The following is a 23,393-nucleotide window of genomic DNA, read 5'->3' as shown; positions in this document are numbered from 1 at the left end:
GGAAAAGAAGCCACATACAACTTCTGCTGTCCAAGTTTGACATATTCAACAGTAACAACATCCCAATATCCTCACCTTACAATAAGCTCTGTTTATTCAGATACTATATGATAGTAATTTGCAGACTGTTCATTGATATTGCATGACAAGATCATCCAAAGTTGCACAATTAGTTACTTCTGAGAATGACTTTTATCATGTTTCTTAATAATGTCCATAAGATTATCACCAGTTACTAGGGTGTTCTGCACCTGGTTAACTCTTTGCTGTTCTTTTTTCTTCTGTTCATGGAGATAAGGGGAATTTAATAACTGAGGAGGACGAATGGATCCTGTTGGTTTGACTCTCTTCACAATATCCCCAAAAAGCTTTTTTGTGTTGTTATTGATGGAAGTAATTGCAGTTCCATTGTGACCTAATCTTCCTGCTCTTCCAACCTGATGTACATATTCATCCATACTTGAAGGCATATCAAAATTGACAACCAATTTGACATTGATCAAGTCTAGTCCTTGTCCCAGGACTCCACTGCTTACTAAGACATCATATTCTCCTTGAAATAATCCCTGCAATATCCTTGTTCTTTCTACTTGTGACTTATCCGAATGCATAGATATGCTTTGTAACCCAGTGATTTTATGAACTGCATCACTTAAAAGGTCGGGTCCTAGTTTGCAATTCACAAATACTAGCACTGGAGGCTTAAAGAGTTTCTCATCATTTAAGATCTCAAATAACTTTTTCTTTTTGGAAGGTTCTTCTACCCACAAAATAATCTGGCGAACATTGGGACAAGGCAGATTTTTTTCTCCAATGATAATTCTCACAGGATCATGTAGAAGTTGACTTGCCAGACATTCTATGCTTGCTGGAATTGTGGCAGAAACCAAAATGGTCTGATGATCAAGAGGAGTGTTTTCCAAAATATCAAGAACTTGCTGTTTGAAAGCCCATTTTTAAGAAAAGTAGTTTTACAGGGAAGAATCAATCCAAGGTTTTCTTATTACCATAAAGGTGCTCAGTTCTCATGGTTTCTCCTATTCCATTGCCTTTCTCTGTAGCCCTAATCTCAGGGAGATTTAAAACATTCTTCAGCTAGACCTCTAAGTCAGACTATGCTTCCTATCTAAAGCCTATTGATTTTTGACCCATGAGTATTGAATTTCAATTAATTTCAATTTAGTTGAATTAGCTCATTTTACTTTTGGCTTTCTCTGCCTTCTAGTTTTTCTTAAAAATATCTTCATACCTGTCCTTAAGTACAGTACACACACAAAAACCACAATTTCTTCTTGTTTTATTTTTTGCTTTTCTTTTTCCAATTACATGCAAAAGTAATTTTCAACATTCATTCCTTTGTAAGCTTATTAGTTCCATATTTTTCCTACCTTTCCTTTGTCCTCTCCATGTCAGCATACAATCTGGTATAAATTGTACATATATAATCATGTTTAACATGTTTTCATTTTTCATTTTTTTTTTTTTTTTTTTAGTTTTTGTAAGGCAGTGGGGTTAAGTGACTTTCCCTATCCAGGGTTGGTGCTCTATCCACTAGCTGCCCCATGTTTAACATATTCTCATACTGATCATGTTGTGAATGTGGAATTAGAGCTAGGGGAAATAAAACCACGTGGAAGGAAAAGAAGACACAAAAATTTAAAACAGTTAACATAGTACGCTTTGCTCTGCATTCAGACTTTTTTAGTTTTTTTTTTCTGGATGTGGATGTCATTTTCCAAAACAGATTTCTCAGGATTGTCCTTTGATCACTGAACTGCTGATGAATTCATCATAGTTGGTCCATCTCATAATGGTGCCTTTAATATGTTCAATGCTCTCCTGATTCTGGTCACTTCACTCAGCATTAGTTCATGAAAGTCCTTCTAGGATTTTCTAAAGTCTGGCTACTCATGATTTCTTAGAGAACATTGGTACTCCATAGCATTCATATACCATAATTTGTTCAGCCATTCCCCAGTTGTTGGGCATCCACTCAATTTCCAATTCTTTGCCACTACAAAAAGAGCAACTATAAATATTTTTTGTATGTATGTGTCTTTTCCTCTTTTTTTTATGATCTCTTTGGAATATAGACCTAGTAGAGGCATTGCTGGATCAAAGGCTATGTGCAGTTTTATTGTCCTTTGAACATAGCTCCAAATTGCTTTCCAGAATGCCTGGATCAGTTCACAGCTCCACCAACCATTAGTGTCTCAGTTTTCCTATATCCCCTCCGACACTGATTGTTTTTTTTTTTTTTTTACATCTTAGTCAATCTGATAGGTGTGTCTTTCTGGAGAGAAATTTGGAACTACACCCAAAGGGCAACAAAAATGTGCATATCCTTTGATTCAGCAATACCACTACTGGGTCTATACCCTGAAGAGATGAAGAAAAATGGGAAAAACATCACTTGTACAAAAATATTCATAGCAGCCCTGTTTGTGGTGGCAAAGAATTGGAAATCAAGTAAATATCCTTCAATTAGGGGATGGCTTAGCAAACTGTGGTATATGTATGTCATGGAACACTATTGTTCTATTAGAAACCAGGAGGGACAGGAATTCAGGGAAGCCTAGAGGGATTTGCATGAAATGATGCTGAGTGAGATGAGCAGAACCAGAAAAACACTGTATATCCTAACAGCAACATGAGGGCGATGATCAACCTTGATGGACTCACTCATTCCATCAGTGCAACAATCAGGGACAATTTGGGGCTGTCTGCAATGGAGAATACCATCTGTATCCACAGAAAGAACTGTGGAGTTTGAACAAAGACCAAGGACTATTACCTTTAATTTAAGAAAAAATCTGATATCTTATTGTCTGATCTTGCTATCTCTTATACTTTATGTTTCTTCCTTAAGGATATGACTTCTCTCTCATCACATGCAATTTGGATCAAGATATACCATGGAAGCAATGTAAAGACTGACAAATTGCCTTCTGTGGGGGGTGGGGGGGAGGGAAGTAAGATCAGGGGAAAAATTGCAAAACTCAAAATAAATAAAATCTTTGTTAAAAAAAATCTGACAGGAGTGAACTGGTACTGCAGAATTGTTTTCATTTGCATTTCTCTAATCAATATTGATTTGGAACATTTTCTCATATGACTATAGATAGTTTTAATTTCTTCATCTGATAACTGTTCATATCCTTTGACCATTTATCAATTGGAGAATGACTTGTATTCTTATAAATTTGAGTCAGTTCTCCATTTTAGAAATGAGTCCTTTGTCAGAAACGCTAGCTGTGAAAATTGTTTCCAAGCTTTCTGCACTCCTTCTAATCTTGGTTGCATTGATTTTATTTGTGCAAAACCTTTTAAATTTAATATAATAAAAATTATTCATTTTATATTTTAGAATGTTCTCTATCTCTTGTTTGGTCATAAATTCCTTCTCTTTCCATAGATCTGATGGATATTCCTTGTTCTATGGTATCACCTTTTATATCTAGATCCTGTAACTCATTTTGACTTTATCTTGGTATAAGATGTGAGATGTGGGTCTTTGTCTAGTTTTTCCATACTATTTTCCTGTTTTCCCCAGCAGTTTTTGTCAAATAGTGAGTTCTTATCCTAGAAACTAAAGCCAAAAGTAGATTGCTAAAGTCATTTATTACTGTTTCTTTTGTATCTAATCTATTCCACTGATCCATTTCTCTTTATTTCTTAGACAGTATAGATGGTTTTGATGACTGTTGCTTTACAATTTAGTTTTAGATCTATTATGGCTAGGTTCTTCTCTTCTATTTAATGATGATCCAACTTTCCTAAAACTGTTACCAAGAACCAAAAAAAAAAATACAAGTCTTGGTTATAGTTTTTCACTCCCTAACAGGCATTTTAAACATTTAGTCCAATTAGTGATTGAGGCTCAAGATTGTAAAGTAACACATTACTTATAGAAATTGAAATTAAAAGAAATTTGCTTAAAAGGATTTAATTTTTTGTTAATTGAAATAAAACACTACTTGCCTTCTATGTCCATAGTCACCCTATCAACAGCATCACAGGGTCAGAAAAGTGTTTCATATAATAAGAGTTCTGCTAAACCCCTAGATTACTAACTTCCTATAGGCTGAATTTTTAATTCCTTGGCTGCAAGGAAGCTAATCCAGTGATTCAAATCTTAATTCCTTTAACACACTAAAACCTAAGGATGATCTCTCTATCCACTTAAAGGGAAACTGACCAAATTATGTGGTATGATTGAGAGATCTGGGAAAGTCTATTCTGATGTAATTGTTCTTAAACAACTAAAAGACTATTTATTGTTGCTCCAGAGTGTAGAAGTTAAAGAATAACAGATTTTTGACTCAGTGTGGCATAGTAGAAAGAGCACTGGGCAACTTCACCTTTCCACTCTCATAGAATTCCCAAATCAGATCCATGGTATCTCAGAATTGGGAGGGCCCTCAGGGACAACTGTAGGAAAAAAATGAAACAGTCCTTGCCCTCCAGGAGCTTATGTTCTTTTTTTAAAATTTTTTTTTATTAAAGATTTTATTTGAGTTTTACAATTTCCCCATCTTACTTCCCTCCCCCCAACCCCCCCACAGAAAGCAATCTGTCAGTCTTTACTTTGTTTCCACATTGTACATTGATCAAAATTGAGTATGATGAGAGAGAAATAATAGCCTTAAGGAAGAAACAAAAAGTATAGAAGATAACAAGATCAGACAATAAGATATCAGTTTTTTTCCCTAAATTTAAGGTAATAGTCCTTGGTCTTTGTTCAAACTCCACAGTTGTTTCTCTGGATACAGATGGTATTCTCCATTGCAGACAGCCCCAAATTGTCCCTAATTGTTTAGGGTGTACAGTGTTTTTCTGCTTCTGCTCATCTCACTCAGCATCAGTTCATGCAAATCCCTCCAGGCTTCCCTGAATTCCTGTCCCTCCTGGTTTCTAATAGAACAATAGTGTTCCATGACATACACATTCCTAAGCCATCCCCTAATTGAAGGACATTTACTTGATTTCCAATTCTTTGCCACCACAAACAGGGCTGCTATGAATATTTTTGTATAAGTGATGTTTTTCCCCTTTTTCATCATCTCTTCAGGGTATAGATCCAGTAGTGGTATTGCTGGATCAAAGGGTATGCTCATTTTTGTTGCCCTTTGGGTGTAGTTCCAAATTTCTCTCCAGAAAGGTTGGATGAGTTCACAGCTCCACCAACCATGTAACAGTGTCCCAGATTTCCCACAACCCTTCCAACAATGATCATTATCCTTTCTAGTCATATTGGCTAGTCTGAGAGGCGTGAGGTGGTACCTCAGAGAAGCTTTAATTTGCATTTCTGGGAGTTTATGTTCTATGGGAGAAACAACACATATGCATTCACATAGAAACGCTAGATATACAGAATATTTAGTCCAAATCATATTTAATCTTATAATATCTCTGACCTGTTGTCTTTTGAGTTATACTAATTCTGATGTTTGTTACTTCTTACCTGGAGCGTTGCAAGAACTTTCTTTTTTTTTTTTTTTAAACATTGTACAACAATATTATATAACAATCAACTATGAAAGATTTAGCTTTTCTGATCAATACAGTGACCTATGAAAATTCCAATAGATTTATAATGAAAACGCTGTCCACCTATGGAAAGAGAACTAATGAACTCTGGGTCCAAAATTGAAGCATTTTTTCCCACTTACTTAATTTTTTTCACTGCGATAACTTTCTAATTAGTCTTCCTGCATCCAGGAATCTATCCTTTCCATAACAGTCAAATGATAATCCTAGGTGTGGGCTTGCCCCCGATCATGAAACTGTACCCTTGCCTTTTTGCTTTAGAATAAAATACTAATTCTTCTACTTGATATTTAGAGATCTTCACTTTGTGGACTAAAGATATTTCTAAGGTTATAACACTTGGCTACTTCTTCAGCACTCTGACTTCTGCTGTTCCTTGGATAGCTCCAGCTTTCCTTTCCCTGCCTTGTCAGAGGCTGTCCTGCATACTTGGAATAGACTGCCTCTAAAAATTTCTACTTTCCTTCAGAGTTTAGTTCAAGTGCAACCTCCTCCAAGAATTCTATCCTGATTCCTCTGGTAGGTAATGTCTTCTTTTCCCCTTTCCAATAACTTTGTGTATAAATTTAATATTCTAGGTAAGTGTTGTTTATTTTCAATAGTAGGTAATTTCCTTGAGGGTAGGGACTTTTTCATTTTACTTATTGTTTCTCAGTTGCCTAGGACACAGTTTTGTTGTTGAGTCATTTTTCATTTGTGTCCAATTCTCTATGACCCCATTTAGGGTTTTCTTAGAAGAGCTATTGGAATAGTTTTCTATTTCTTTCTCCAGTTTATTTTATAGCTGAGGAACTGAGGCAAACGATGACCCAGGGTCACAGAGTTAGGAAATGTTTGAGGTTGGATTTAAATTCACAAAGAGGATTCCAGGTCCTATGCACTGCTCCATATTTCTGCCCCTCGGAGGCACTTAATACCTGTTGACCAGTTGACCCCATTGGATTGAAAAATCTCCAGGGAAGGGGAATTCATTTTGTCCCCAGGCAGCCCATTACTTTTTGATCATTCTAATTGGTAGTAAAGTTTCCCTGATATTAATCCTAGACTTTCAAATTCTACCCTTGGTTACATTTTCTGGGTGCAAGCAGACCTTCTTTCATGTAGTAACCTTTCACAGACATGGTAAGAAACTGGCACACTCCCCCAAATCTTTTTTGTTAAACATCCCTATGTCAGTTCAGGCTTTCACCCTCTTCTGCACAATCTCCTTTTCTCTTCCTTCTCTTCCTTTTCCTCTTTCTGCTCCTTTTTCTCTCCCCCCCCCCCACCCTTTGATTTAACTGGTATAAGAACTTCCAGTGTAGGGATCCTCTCTGACTACTGCTTTGCCACTGTTAGTCTTTACTGAATTGCCTAGGATTGAGCTACTAAATTACTTGCCTGATGTTACATATCCAATATGTGTTAGAGGTAGAACTAGTACTCATGTCTTTCTCATTCCAGGCCAGCTCTCCATTAGATTATTAACTTCTTGAGGGAGAGTTTATTTTTGTCTTTCTTTGTATCACTAGTGCTTAGCCCAGCTCCTGGAGAGTATGTTGACTGACTGACTCTCATCATTATATCTTGCTTCCTTTCTAGTCTGAGTTCTATCTGTATCACTGACTTCATGTGGGACCTTGGATAGAGATGATTTTACCTCTTTTGGCCTTGGTTTCCTCATCTACAAGATGAGAAGTTTGGGTAACCTTGAGATTTTGTGTGACTTGATCATCTGCAGTGTCGCCTTTTTTTAAATCTAATTAGGAGTCTTGTAAATTCCCACAATGTCCAGACTCATGCATAAGGGAAATTAATCCTTTGCCACAAATATATATTAAATATAATTGAGTTAATTAGCTCAGCTTGTTGGACTACAAGAATAGCTCATGCAACTTAATTTGAAAACTCTTTATGCTATTGTCCTGATCATAGTGGAATCTTGGATTTGTGAAATATTGGAAGTATCTGCATCATCTTCTTTGAAAGGAACTTAAAGAAAATAATACTTTAGGAATAATGAATTAAGTAAGGTCTGGTCCTGACATATCCAGTAAAATCTAAGTTTTGGTACTCTATTGCTTTGAAATTTGTGAAACTAGCCCAGTTTTGGCTTTGATCTATGTGAAGAAAAGGTATAGTAAGTAAATGAATAGTTAATAGTGAAGCTTCACTTTAGGGATAATAGGTTTGGGGAGTCAGGAAGAGAGCTGGAAGAAATTTCTTGAAGGAAAAGTCTCAGGTTCTGAGTAGAATATAATTTTTCCTCTGGAATTATGATACATATAAGAATGGGATTAACCTCTGAATAGGGGAAGGATTCAAAATTGAGAGAGAGTTCATTGAATTTGACTGGATCAAATAAAATATTTATTGAATTCAAGCTAGATTCTTATAGACTTTGGTTAAATTCTTTTACATTTCTTTGGCTTGCATGCTTATCAGTAGATGAAGGGTTGGCTGATCTCTAATATTTTTTCTAGTTCTGACATCTTAAGAGTCTTCTTTATTCCTTTTCCTTCCTTGGGCTTTCCAGAACCTATGCAGATTGCTTGCCTTTTCACATGCCTTGAGTGAGATGAAAGTTACCAACTCCATCAAGATAGAACATTATCAGACATTAACAGCTATACTATCACTGCCTTTGAAGATCCTCTAGATTTTACCATGTGCTCCGTCTCTATTCTATCTAGAACCCCCCCCCCCTCCCAGTGCTGTCATCAATAAAACCTCGATGAATCTTATCATCTGCCCCACTGCTGAACCCTTAGGATATCCAGGCCTTTTTGCCCTGAAAAGGAATTTCCTATTATGTGTCATCTTCCCCAAAGTATGAGATTCTTGATAGAGAGGACACACATTTTGCTTTTCCCTAGTCCCAGTATTAAATACTATATATTCATTCATTCATTCACTCATTTTATGGTGAAAATCAGATGGCAAGGGAATTGTTTGCTCCATTAAGAGAACATGCTGTTTAAAAATAATTTAATGTATATACTTTGTTTTCAAAGAATAAATACTTCCCAGCACACATCCAATTAACCCCCCCAAATACATTCCCTAAAGGTTGAGTAAAACTGTCCTAAATTGGCATGACTGTCTCAAGTAGTACATATTACTTTCAACTTTGTTGTTAATGATTATTAAAAGAAAGGAAGAATGTGTACTTTGATTTTGATAATAAGATGCCAACATTGTCCCTCACTGTATTTATTTCAAGGAGTATTATTTTCTCAGTATTATAATAGTATGCATTATATGTTTGGTTTTGTCTGGTGCATGGTTTTTAACTATTTCCTATTATTTCCCCATGTTTTTCCAAATTCTGTGCAATTATAATTCATAGTATTCCATTCTATTTGTATGCCATAGTTTATTTGCACATTTTCTAATGATTGGGCACATACTTTGTTTTTCTAGCTTTTACATCACATTGCTTTGGAATTCGTGAGTATTATCTACATATATACAAAGAATTGTTATTGGCTCATAAACAGTTAAAGACTTTGTGCTACAGGACATTTTGCTAGTTTACTCCAAATTACTGTTTATATAAGAAAGAAGCAAACCTCATGTACATGTGATAGAATGAGATCTGGTCTGAAAACCAGAAGAGGTGGATTCTTCTCCATAGCTGAAAATGATAGGAGTGGGTTGGGCTTGATGAACATCTACATATAAGGTTCTGTGATTCTCTGTTTCTGAAATATTCTAGTTTTTCATTAATTCAAATTATATAATTATCCTACTTATTTTTTGCAATACAAGTCTTTTTTTAAATTTGTTTTTATCAAAGATATTATTTGAGTTTTACATTTTCCCTCAATCTTGCTTCCCTCCCCCCCCCCCCCGAAAGCACTCTGTCAGTCTTTACTTTGTTTCCATGTTGTACCTTGTTCCAAATTGGGTGTGATGAGAGAGAAATCATATCCTTAAAGAGAAGAGAAGTCTAAGAGGTAACAAGATCAGACAATAAGCTATCTGTTTTTTTTTTTTCTAAATTAAAGGGAATAGTCCTTGCACTTTGTTCAAACTCCACAGCTTCTTATCTGGATACAGATGGTACTCTCCTTTGCAGACAGCCAAAAATTGTTCCCAATTGTTGCACTGATGGAATGAGCAAGTCCTTCAAGGTTGAACATCACTCCCATGTTGCTGTTAGGGTGTACAGCGTTTTTCTGGTTCTGCTCATCTCACTCAGCACCAGTTCATGCAAATCCCTCCAGGTTTCCCTGAAATCCCGTCCCACCTGGTTTCTAATAGAACAATAGTGTTCCATGACATACATATACCACAGTTTGCTAAGCCATTCCCCAGTTGAAGGACATTTGCTGGATTTCCAATTCTTTGCCACCACAAACAGGGCTGCTATAAATATTTTTGTACAAATAATGTTTTTACCCTTTTTCCTCATCTCTTCAGGGTATAGACCCAGTAGTGGTATTGCTGGATCAAAGGGTATGCACATTTTTGTTGCCCTTTGGCCATAGTTCCAAATAGCTCTCCAGAAGGGTTGGATGAGTTCACAGCTCCACCAACAATGTAATAGTGTCCCAGATTTCCTACATCTCTTCCAACAATGATCATTATCCTTCCTGGTCATACTGGCCAATCTGAAAGGTGTGAGGTGGTACATCAGAGAAGCTTTAATTTGCATTTCTCTAATAATTAATGATTTAGAGCATTTTTTTCATATGGCTATGGATTACTTTGATCTCCTCATCTGTAAATTGCCTTTGCATATCCTTTGACCATTTGTCAATTGGGGAATGGCTTTTTGTTTTAAAAATATGACTCAGGTCTCTGTATATTTTAGAAATGAGTCCTTTGTCAGAATCATTAGTTGTAAAGATTGTTTCCCAATTTACTACATTTCTTTTGATCTTGGTTACATTGGTTTTATCTGTGCAAAAACTTTTTAATTTAATGTAATCAAAATCATCTAATTGGGTTTTGGTGATATTCTCCATCTCTTCCTTAGCCATAAACTGTTCCCTTTTCCATAGATCTGACAGGTAGACCAGTCCTTGATCTTCTAATTTGCTTATAGTATTGTTTTTTATGTCTATGTCCTGTAACCATTTGGATCTTATCTTGGTAAAGGGTGTGACGTGTTGGTCTAATCTAAGTTTCTTCCATACTAACTTCCAATTTTCCCAGCAATTTTTATCAAAGAGGGAGATTTTATCCCAATGGCCAGACTCTTTGGGTTTATCAAACAGCAGATTACTATAATCATCTCCTGCTTTTACACCTAGTCTATTCCACTGGTCTACCACTCTATTTCTTAGCCAATACCAAACAGTTTTGATGACTGATGCTTTATAATATAATTTTAGATCGGGTAGGGTTAAGCCACCTTCTTTTGCACTTTTTTTTCATTAAGCTCCTGGCAGTTCTTGACTTTTTATTTCTCCATATGAATTTACTTACAATTTTTTTCTAACTCGTTAAAGTAATTTTTTGGAATTTTGATTGGTAGGGCACTAAACAGATAGTTTAGTTTTGGTAGAATTGTCATTTTTATTATATTAGCTCTACCTACCCATGAGTCTGTCTTGGCAAATAGACTCCCAGGTATTTTATATTGTCTGAGGTTATGTTGAATGGGATTTCTCTTTCTAGCTCTTCCTGTTATATCTTGCTAGACATATATAGAAAAATCGAGGATTTATGAGGGTTTATTTTATAACCTGCAACTTTGCTAAAATTGCTAATTGTTTCCAGTGGTTTTTTTAGATGATTTATTGGGATTCTCTAGGTAGACCATCATGTCATCTGCAAAGAGTGAGAGTTTTGTATCTTCCTTCCCAATTCTAATTCCTTTAATTTCTTTTTCTTCTCTAATTGCTGATGCTAACATTTCTAATACAATATTGAATAGTAGTGGTGATAATGGGCACCCTTGTTTCACCCCTGATCTTATTGGGAATGCCTCTAGCCTTTCCCCATTGAGTATAATGCTTGTTGATGGTTTCAGATAGATGCTGCTAATTATTTTAAGGAACAGTCCATTTATTCCTACACTCTGTAGTGTTTTTAATAGGAATGGATGCTGTATTTTGTCAAAAGCTTTTGCAGCATCTATTGATATGATCATATGATTTCTGATAGTATACTCAATTATATCAACAACAAACCTAACAGTTTTCCTAATATTGAACCAACCCTGCATTCCTGGAATAAATCCTACTTGATCATAATGTATTATCCTAGTGATGACTTGTTGTAATCGTTTTGCTAAGATTTTATTTAGGATTTTTGCATCTATATTCATTGAGGAGATAGGTCTATAATTTTCTTTATCTGTTTTAACTCTTCCTGGTTTAGGTAACAGCACCATATTGGTTTCATAGAAAGAGTTAGGCAGAGTTCCATCTTTCCCTATTTTTCCAAAGAGTTTATATAGGATTGAAATCAATTGTTCCTTAAATGTTTGGTAGAATTCACTTGTGAATCCATAAGGCCTGGAGATTTTTTTTTTAGGGAGTTCAGTAATGGCTTGTTGAATTTCTTTTTTCTGAGATAGGGTTGTTTAGGTATTTAATCTCTTCTTTATTTAACCTGGGAAACTTATATTTTTGTAAATATTCATCAATTTCACTTAGATTATCGAATTTATTGGCATAGAGTTGGGCAAAATAATTTTGAATTATTACTTTAATTTCCTCCTCATTGGTGGTGAGTTCACCTTTTTCATTTGTGATACGAGCAATTTGGTTTTCTTCTTTCTTTTTTTTAATCAAATTGACCAGAGGTTTATCAATTTTATTGGTTTTTTCATAATACCAACTTTTGGTTTTATTTATTAATTCAATAGGTTTTTTGCTTTCAATTTTATTAATTTTTCCTTTAATTTTTAGAATTTCTAATTTCGTACTTAATTGGGGATTTTTGATTTGTTCTTTCTCTAATTTTTTTAGTTGCATGTTTAGTTCATTGATTTCCTCTTTCTCCAATTTATTCATATAAGCATTTAGAGCTATAATATATCCCCTGAGAGTTGCTTTGAATGAATCCCATAGGTTTTGGTATGTTGTTTCATTATTATCATTATCTAGGATAAAATGGTTAATTCTCTCTATAATTTGTTTTTTGGTCCACTCATTTTTTAAAATGAGGTTATTCAGTTTCCAATTTGTTCTGGGTCTATATCTCCTTGGCCCAGTATTGCATATGACTTTTATTGCATTGTGATCTGAGAAAGATGTATTCACTCTTTCTGCCTTTCTGCAGTTGATTATTAGGTTTTTATGTCCTAGTACATGGTCAGTTTTTGTATAAGTTCCTTATACTGCAGAGAAAAAAGGTATATTACTTTCTATCCCCATTCAGTTTCCTCCATAAATGTACCAAATCTAATTTTTCTGACAATCTATTTACCTCCCTAATTTTTTTCTTGTTTGTTTTATGATTCGATTTATCTAGATCTGATAGCGGGAGGTTGAGGTGTCCCACTAGTAGGGTTTTGCTGTCTATGTCTTCCTGTAATTCTTTCAGCTTCTCCTCTAAGAATTTGGATGCTGTCCCACTGGGTGCATATATATTCAATACTGAAATGACTTTATTGTCGATGGTACCTTTTAGGAGGATATAGTTTCGGTCCTTATCTCTTTTAACGCTATCTATTTTTGCTGCTGCTTTGTTTGAGATAAGGATTGCTACCCCTGCTTTTTTTTTACTTCAGCTGAAGCAAAATATATTTTGCTCCAACCTTTTACCTTTACTCTATATGTATCTCTCTGCTTCAAATGAGTCTCTTGTAAGCATCATATTGTAGGATTCTGGTTTTTAATCCACTCTGCTTATTTGCTTACATTTTAAGGGAGAGTTCATCCCATTCACATTCAAGGTTATGATTAGTAATTCTTTATTGATCTCCGTGCTATCTTCCCTCTATTTGTATTTTTCCTCCTTTCCCCCCTTTTATCCATATTCCCCAGTCTTTTGTTTCTGAAAACCACCCCCTTCAGTGTGTTTGCCCTCCTCCCCTTCCTTTCCCTTTTTCCCTTTTCCCTTCCCTTCCTTTTGTTATTTCCCCTTCTTTCCCCCACTCCCCTTCCCTTTCTCCATCCCCCCTCCCCTTTTCCCCTTTTAATACTTGAAAGGTTAGATGTTTTATAAGTTTACTGAGTATGTGTAGGTTGACTTTAAGCCAAGTCTGATGAGAAGATTCAGGTATTTCTCCTCTGCTCCCTTCTTCCCCACTATTACCATAGGTTTTTGTAACTCTTAGTGTAATGAGATTTACCCCATTCAATCCCCTCCCTCCTCCTGTCTCTTTCCTGTCCCCCTTTTTTTAGGGCGGTAGTGTTTTTATTTTTAGATCATTCTATCTAAGTCATAGAAAATTCTGAATGTCTGTCCCTTCTAGTTCTGTATATTCTATTGAATAGAGTCAAAATTCCTGAGAGTTATTAGAGTCTTTCTCCCAAGTGGGGTTAAAGCCAGTTACATCCTATTAGATAGTAGTCTCATGGATAGGTCATGAATGTCCATCATTTCTGGCTAGGTGTATTCTCTCTGTTAGAGTTACATTTCTCAAGGTTTATGAGAATCTTTTTTTTTTACCCCCTCCATGCTGGGATATAGCCAGTTTCAACTAACTTACTGGATTGCATTTTTTTTTTCTTTTACTGCCCCCCCCCCTTTTTTTTACCTTTTCATGTGTCTTTTGAACCTCCTGTTTGATGTCCAAATTTTCTGTTTAGCTCTGGTCTTTTCATTAGAAATTTTTGGAATTCTTCCATTTCATTAAATGTCCATCTTTTTCCCTCGAAGAGAAGGCTCAGCTTTGCAGGAAAGTAGATTCTTGGCTGTATTCCAAGCTCCCATGCTCTTCAAAATATCTTGTTCCAGGCCCTTTGATTGCTTAAAGTTGATGCAGCCAGGTCTTGCATGATCCTTACTGTGGCTCCTTGATATTTAAATTGTTTCTTTCTGGCTGCTTGCATGATTTTCTCTTTTATCTGGTAGTTCTGCAGTTTGGCCACAACATTCCTTGATGTTTTCATTTTAGGATCTTTTTCTGGTGGGGATCGATGTACTCTTTCAATATCTACTTTGCCCTCCGATTCCATGATATCAGGGCAGTTTTCCATCACTAGATCCTGTAATATTAAGTCCAGGCTTTTTTTCTCTTCAGTGTTTTCAGGAAGGCCTGTAATTTTCAGTTTGCCCCTCCTGGATCTATTCTCAAGGTCAGTGGTTTTGTTAATGAGGAATTTTACATTTGCTTCTATTTTTTCTATTTTTTTTTATTTTGTTTAACTGACTCTTGCTGTCTCATGGAGTCATTAGTTTCTGTAGACTCCATTATTTTTTGGGGTGGAAGAGTTTTCTTCATTAACCTTTTGCAACTCCTTTTCCAATTGATCAATTCTACTTTTGAAAGAGCTTTCCATTTGACCAATTGAGGTTTTGAGAGAATTAATTTCTTTTTGCATTTGCTCATTTGAGTATCTGAGAAAATTATTCTCATTTTGTAATCGTCCAATTGATGATCTGAGAGATTTATTCTCCTTTTGTGTTTATCCAATTGTACTTTCTAAGGTTTTGTTTTCTTGTTGTAAGGTATTAATTGTCTCTCCCAAATTTTTAATCTCCTTCCTTATTTCTTCAAGGAAGTCTTTCTGTGCTGGAGACCAGATTGTATTCTCCTCAGAGGTTCCAGGTCTCTCTGAGTTGGGGTCTTTCCTTTCCAGGAATTTTTTTATGGATCCACCTTTCCGCTGACCCTTCTTCATTATGCTAAGACCTTGAGTTGTGGGGGGGCTGGTTCACCTTGGCTTGGGATCGCTAAAGGCTTTACTGAATGCAGTTTCTCTGGCTGGCCAGTAGGAGGTGCTTGTTGCCCTCTCTGGAGTATCTGTGACCTTGTTTGAGAGGCCTTCTCCCTTTGTCCAAAGGGAGGAGTTGGAACTATTGAATTCTTTTGCCTTCAATCAATGGTGGGCTTTACCCTGGCCTGAGGTCATTCCTCAGGTGGGCTGGTTCTTCTGCTCACATACTTGGGCCTGAGGCAGAAGTAGCTTGCATTTGTTTGGGAGGAGGCCTCTGTGCAATGGAGGCATGCCTTCAGAGTTTCTCAGACCCGAGGAGCCTAGGGATGGTGTCTGCAGCTCTCCTGCACCAGAATTCTTCTCCCAGACTGGTCCCCGAGCTCCAGGGGGACAGCACCAACACCAGCGCCTCTGGTTCCCTGTGGACCCAAGCCCCTTTCATCCAGCCCCACTGCTGATCCAGCAGGTCCGGCTCTCTGGCCCTCAGACTCTCGTTTCCAATTCAGCTGTTAATCTGGCTGATCCGGGGCTGATCCTCCCTCTGAGCCCAGACTCACCCGCTCGAATTCAGCCAAAGCTGCTGCGGGAGACAAATCCTGAGGTAGATGTTACTTCTCCTGGCTCTTCTTTCTGGGTTTTGTGGGTCGGATTTCTTTTAAGAGGTTTGTTTCATGTGATAGATGGGGAAGAGGTCAGGAGACTTTAGAACTGTGCCTGTCTTCTCTCCACCATATTGGCTGGAAGTCTATGCCTAATTATCCTACTTATAATGAACGAAGTGTACTTGATTTGGGGTGGACAAATGTTAGCTCTTATGGGAGAGGGATAGGGCCATAGAGAGATCCAGTTTCAGAGTTAGGAAGTCCATCCACCCATCCTTCCACCCTCCACCTACCTACCCCCCTACCCACCATGTAACTACCCACCATTCACTCACAATCTATCTACCACCCATTCATTACTTACCATCCACCTTCTACCTATCTACCCATCCACCCACTACCATCCCCCCACCATCCCCCTATCACCCACCCATCACCCACCATCCACCACCCACTACCCACCATCCATCCACCCACCACTCATCCATCCATCTATACTAGGTGTCTGATCATGGGGAAGTCACTTAATCTTGCTGGCAATTTTCCCAGTTCGTGGTAAAACTTCCTCTGTCACGGAAGGAGTTTCTTCTTCTGAAGTTCTCTTGTGTGCTGAAATCACAGGCCCATCCCATTCTCAAATTATTATATGAACTCAAGTTTTATAACAGACAGAATTTTATGCTGACAGCATACCTTTTCATGTGAAATTGTAATAATGGAATATGGAGATGCTGACATCTTTAGCCAATATAAATTTGTCTTTGCCTAATAAAAATAATTGCAGCATCAGTTTCGACACTGGAATGTTTAGCTTAGTTGTCAGTGCCTATTTGTCATTTTACATTCTAAACTTCGCCTAAGGTGCTTAGATTTGATGCAGTTTAGTGATGAAACACTTGCATCATAGAAATAAATGACTAGCTTTTGAAGTAAGTTTCCTGGAAGCTCCCATGTATACCGACAGTTTAGCAATCTTATTCTTTTAATCTGTTGGATCACATATGACACTTCTTTTTTCTTTTCTTTTTTTTATTTTTGTAAGGCAATAGGGTTAAGTGATTTGCCCAAGGTCACACAGCTAGGTAATTATTAAGTGTCTGAAACTAGATTTCAGATCAGGTCCTCCTGACACCAGGGCTGGTACTCTATCTACTGCACCACCTAGCTGTCCTGGACACTTCTTTTTTCAATCTAAGCAATTATTTTCATGGATCTCTTGTTTTCTCAATGAATACATATCACAGCCTCTTCACCTTCTCATCCTATTCAGTTCTTGCCATGCCTTTTCTAGTGGTATGCTGGTAAATGTTTAACAAATGATTCTCTGTAAAAACTATGCTAAACGCATTTTAAAGTTTAATCTGCATTATTTTCTTCTTCACATTCTTAAGTCTAGAAAATCAACAAAATAACACATCAAGCCCTTCTTTATAATATTTAGCTATTCCTTAGATAAAGATGCTCACACTGAAAAATTTAACATTCACCTCTCAAAAATCAATCCTAGCACATCCCTGTTTAGTACATCTACCCAAAGAATTGAAGACCTAGTTCTTTTAATATTTTGTTCTTAAAAGTGTAGCATCTGGGCTTTTTCTTTCTCTTGGCCATCACTACACAACTGGAATACTTTTTGTTGTTGTTGTTGTTCATATGTGACTGGTATATTTTAAGCTACTTCTTTAATGAAAATTGTTATTGGGAGAGTAATTTATCATATAGGTGAAGCATTTCTCCAAATGCTACCAGTAGAAATTTTAGGAATAATCTTGAGTGGTTGGAGTTTTTATAGGTTCACAAGTCCCTGTCTAATATTTTCCCCATTGATTAGTAACCAGTTAGATCTCATTAGCTTTTAGAAAGAGTATATATTAATATGTTATAATAAGAATAATTGGTATAATAGCTCTTCCCCCCCCCCCCAAACTGGAGCACACTCTCTTCTTGAACATACAAGGTTTTTGGAATGAGTGGGCTCAAATATAGAAAGTATATGTGGCCAAAAGGGAAACTCACAACTCCTAGTGATTGGAAGTCCGTTTTTCTGTTTGTGGAGTTCTTATGCATTTTGCTTTAGTTGTAGCAGTTGTCATCTGGGCTCTAAGGGTTGATGATTTTATAGAACCTTGAAGCTTCCATTCTTTCATATTTCTACTTTGTCCTCTGTGTGTCTCTTAGTCCCATTGTGGATGTTGCTATTAGCCTTTGTTTTGGGAGAATTTTGTGCCTGGCTTTGGTGGACATTGCTGCCTCTTCTGATGAGATCTCCAGATCTTTTGATCACATGGGGAGGGAGGAGGGTTAGAGTATACCATTTATGCAGGGATTCTTCTCCCTACCCTTTTGCTGTACTCTGGTATAGACCCAGAGCATCTGCCTCCTCAAGGTATTCCTGAGCCTGGAAGCCCTTAAAACTTGAATGCCAAATGGCTGGACTCTCAGATTCTCACTTGGTTTAGTAAGTCAATTTTTCCTGTTTGTCATCATCTGCTTTCAAGCAGTGATCAAACAACTTTATTTTTCCAAAAATAATTATCTTTGTTTATAACTAGTTTAACCTTTTTAATTGATTCTGAAACTTATATGATCAATGAAGGTAAAAATAGACCCTCACACATCTTTTTTGAATTACTTTCAATTATAATTCTTCTGAGCTCTTTGTACTCCATGGGGCAGCTAAGGGGTGCACTGGATAGAGCACTAGCCTTGAAGTCAGGAGGATGAAAGTTTGAATCCAGCCTTGACTGTTACTACTTTACTTTGTGACCTTGGGCAAGTCACTTAACCCTGATTACCTTGAATCCAGGGCCATTTCCGGTTGTTCTGATTCAAATCTGGCCACTGCACTGGAATGTTTCTGGAGGAGAGAAACTGGTGACTTAGCATAGCACCCCTCACTCAAATCCAAATCATGTGCCTGTCATAGCATTACCTCTCTGCATGTTGCTTGCAATCTTCTTCAAAAATGAAGGACAAAACATCATTGTAATTCGTGATCAGCAGTCACAATATATCACTTAGAGATTTAATTAAAGCAACAATTACTAATGTGAGGGGCAAAAGTGCTGACTTTTCAGAAACATAGTGCTAAATTAGTCTAAGCCATAGGCCTCAGTTTCTATTTCTCAAGAATCAGGTGAGCATGAGAACCCAGATCTCCGGCTAGAAAAATTATGTCACCCTAACCTTATAAGATGTAAACAAAGACAGACCCTCATGGGAAAGCTTAGGTACACCTCCCTTCTCTTTGGACTATGAAGTTTGACCAGTTGTTGTAAGGGTCAGAAGAAAAGAGGAGGGGGAATGGGTTGTGGCTTTTGTGGTTTTTTTAACCCTGCTTCATCTTCTGTAATTCGGCTTTTCCTGCTCTCTCTCTCTCTCCTAGAGAGTTAGGACCTGCCCCGCTTCTTGCAAGAACCGAATTAAATTTTAACTCTTTGCTGCCACTTTGAGAGGACTCTGAGTAGTCATTTTGGGTTAGGGTTTAAATTCCCCCACACACTAATTTAAGATTACTGAAAGTTTGACATTACTTCCCAAATATGATCCAACCCAACTCAATAACCTTAATTCTATACCTAACACATTTTCCATCTATAGCACACATCCAAATGAAAAGTATTGGTGGCCCAACTCAATGAAATTGCCTGTTCAAATGCATATCATAATTCAGGGCTGTCCAAAATGTAGCCCACAGGCTGCATGCTGCCTGCAGTGCAATTTTATGCAGCTCACCTGCAAAAAAAATAAAATAATAATTTTCATGGAATGTGATTTAGATTTTTTAATTCTATCCCTAATAAATAATCTTGTTGTTGTTAATTTTCTTTGATGTTTTTAAACAGTATTACAGATGGAACATATTGAACAGAATTTTCACTAGATATATGGCATGCATTCTATTTGTATGATGCAGACTAGTCAATATGCACCTATCTTTATACTGTTGTGTTGTGGCTTTGTTGTTTTGTGTTTGTTATTGGGCTTCATGCCTTTGCCTATCATATTGATGATGTGTGTTCCCCCACTTTCTAAGAAGTTAAAAGAAACCATGACTTTTTGTAGTGCCTGTTAAACCTAAGGTAAGAATACAAATTAACTATTATATTAGTGTACTTTTTTTTTATTCTGGGTGCAATCCTTGAATAATTATTTTATTTTAATGTGGTCCTAAAATAATCTAAGGTTGAACACCCCTGTCATAATACATTCTTTATCACTTTTATTTTTCCTTTTTTGGATGGCTAAACTAATTTTTTTTTCTTTTTGAGTGAATGTGAATAAAAATGAGAAGATTCTTTAATGTTTCTAGTCTTCATTGTTTGTTTTTCCTTCTGGAAGGGGCCCAATAATATCAGGAAAGTGATGTCTTCAATTGGAATTTAGTGAATTGGATTTAAGTAAGGCAGGGCTGTGTAAAGTCATCAGCACCACTCTCTTTAAGAGTCCAATGGCAAAACAGGCCAGAATGACTAGCGGGATGCACTGGGAGTCCTTGGTCTTTTTAAGCTAAGTCTTCCCAGGTATCAATTTGCCTGAGACACCAGCCATTCAATGATTAAAAGCTAGACAATAATTGAAGCAAAAGACATCTTTGTTTGCTTTCACAAAAAAAAAAATTAATTTGGGAGAAGACCCTCAGAGTTTCCTGCTTGAACAGAAACAATTGCTGATTACATTCACTCTGAGGAATCAAAACCCAAACAGTGAGCAAGTGAGACTTGGTCTGGGGCCTATTATTGAGCAGTCATTGAACCAACCAAAGTGGGTTGGTTTAAAAGACATGGTCAAGTAGTTCCAGTTGAATTCCAATGGGTTTGTCAAAGCCTCTGTTTCAAGAAAACAGAAATGGAAACTACATGAGACAGAGAGTGAATTGTCCCGGTTTTTAGAAGGAAAAAAAAAAACAATGATAGCATAAATAAGGAGAGGAAAAAATCTAGTCCCTAAACCACAAGATATCTTGCAAAGTATAAGTGATCAAAATTTATATTCCTTTGGACAAAGTACCCACATGTAAGCTTATGAATCCCCATGTAAACAGAGGGGGAAAAAAGGAAGAGAAAGGAAGGAAAAGGGCAGAGGAGGAGAGGAGAGGGAAGAGGAGAAGTAGAGGAAGAAGAGGAAACTGTAGCATGTTCACCTGAAACTGGTCAATCTAGTTCCCTGAGGGAACTACTCCTCCTCCCAGATTGTTTTTTGTCTAGATTGGGTGGAATCAAAACCATGTCATCTACTTTGTGTATATCTGCTCTATACCTCCATCCAGTAAGAAAACTATTTTCTATTTGGACTTTGAAAGAAATGTTTTCCATGGTACCTTTGGGGAGAATTAGTCTCCTTGAATTTCTCCTTTGACATTGATATACGACTACTTATAAAGTAATCCCTCTGATCCCTCTAATATAAGTGTATACTATACAATCACTAGTATTTTCCTCTCTCCTCAACCCTAACTCTTGGAAACATGGGTTAGATTAGCTTTCCCTAAGAGGTGACAAAGCTATCCCTTGTACTTGATTGGCCTGGGGACCAATGCTTAAACTATGCCTTCTTTTATTCAGTTTCCTGGTAACTTCCTGGTCATTTTGATATTGCTTTCTAGTCACTTAAAAGCATATAGAAGTCTGAAGTCAGGACTCTTTAGACTTTTCAGATGTCCCCAGACCACAACTCTGTTGAAGAAATGTGTTTTGAGAAAGAGATGAGGGGATGCCTGTCAATTAAATATTCTTGTTAAATATCTTTCTGTACTATGGCTAAATAAACCTTATGTTAACAATTGAATGACATATAAGTGCCTTATTTCTGTGCCCAATATCCTGAACTAACAACCTGACTAATAGCGTCCTAACAAAAGATAAACTCATGCATAGATTATCATTAAATGTAATAGAAATGAGAAAGTAGACATAATAGTTAATTGATACTGCTGAATTCTTGCTCACCTCTTTTTGTTATTGTTTTTACAGGAAGTTTTTCTTTATTGTAAGCAGGGTTTTGCTTTGCATTTACCTAGATCACCTAAAATGAAGGTAACAATGTGGGAAAATACCAGGGGCCTGCCTCTAGGAGAATTTCTCCTGTTTTCTTCTGCGTTTGGGAGTTGCTTCTTTCCATTAGTGTAGCTTGAATAGGTTGGGTCTTTAAAACTATGAGGTTAGGACAGTCTTGCTTTCCTTTTCCAAGTTATCCAGATGTAGCTTGTAGTTTTGTTTTGGTCTGTTTCATTGACCTCTTTTCAGTTCTAGGCTAAGGCAATAGAATCCCTATCAGACCACACAATTGAGTCATGAAGACTTAGGAGATAGGATTCTAGACAGGGGAAACTCTGAGAAGCCAAAATGTAGAGCACTTTTTAAAAGAACATCCAAAGTGGGTTTCGAATTTAGAACTTAGTCTGACTATGCTATGTAGGAAGTGAGCTGAACTGTGAACCTGTTTCCTCCCGAGAGATTGAGGTGGTGTGCAGATGGTGTGGGAATTTATTCCCCACAGGTGTTGGGGAGTGGGGAAATGTTTGTAAATTTTCTTGCTGTACCTTTGAAGTGAATATTCCTTTCTAAAAACTAATCTGACTGTTAAGTGATTAAACGGAATTTAAGAGTAGGGGATCCCTAAAATTGAGATAGGGACTAGAGACAATGGTTGAGACTAGATACCCCCAACTACCTTTAAAATTATCAGAAAACCCTAGGGGATGGATGAAAAATAACATACTTGGTCTTCAGGTAATGGGCCAGATAATCATACTAGATTATCATGAAGATAACATTGCTTATTGACAACTTCTGCCCATTGTTTACTACTTTTACCCTTTGGAACCAAGCAGAACAGATCTAATCTCTCTTCAATATGTCAATCCTTCAAATATTTGAAGACAACTAATATATACTCCCTACATCTTAGCTTCTCTAGGTAATTGTCTTTTCCTCTCATCATTTCTTCCTCATATGTCATAAATTCAGGATCCTGTAGTGTCTCAGTTGCTTTGCACTCTATCTTATCACTATCCTAGCACAAAGAACAGTAATGCATACAGTTTTATTGATTTGATTTGAAAAGGACATTGTATTAAATGCCTCTTGCTTTCCTAGTTCTGGACACTAAGTCTCTCAAATGCAGTTTAAAATTGCATTAGTTTTTTTGACTGTCAAATCACACTGTTTATACATAACGAATTTGTAGTATCCTAATATCCTCGAGGTGTTGCCTATCATTTGATTATCCACCTGTGAAGAATCACTCTTTTGACCCAGGAATGCAGATGTAAAAGAAAAATAGAGATTTATTAAAAGAAGTTACAACATAAAAGAAAGTAATAGGAAACTTAAAAAGAAATTAAAGAAAAACCACGTGGCTTGCTAATTAATCTTGGCAGGCCAGCTTCCAGGCTCAGCAGAAGTCTGGAAAGTAAGAGAGACCTAATCCCTTCCCAAATTTCCTTAAATTTTCCTTAAGGTCCATGGGAGAGTTT

The 23,393-nt window shown here is 36.8% G+C and overlaps 1 protein-coding gene and 1 pseudogene across 14 annotated transcripts in view; one reads left to right on the top strand and one right to left on the bottom strand.

Moving 5' to 3' along the window:
* Positions 1-23,393, top strand: part of SUSD1 (sushi domain containing 1) — a 396,750-nt gene that overhangs the window by 18,906 nt on the left and 354,451 nt on the right. The window lies entirely within an intron of this gene.
* Positions 100-953, bottom strand: LOC141503231 (putative ATP-dependent RNA helicase DDX59 pseudogene; annotated as a pseudogene).

Source organism: Macrotis lagotis, chromosome X (assembly GCF_037893015.1).
Source record: "Macrotis lagotis isolate mMagLag1 chromosome X, bilby.v1.9.chrom.fasta, whole genome shotgun sequence".
NCBI classification, from domain to species: domain Eukaryota; kingdom Metazoa; phylum Chordata; class Mammalia; order Peramelemorphia; family Peramelidae; genus Macrotis; species Macrotis lagotis.
This window is presented reverse-complemented; position numbering and strand designations above follow the sequence as displayed.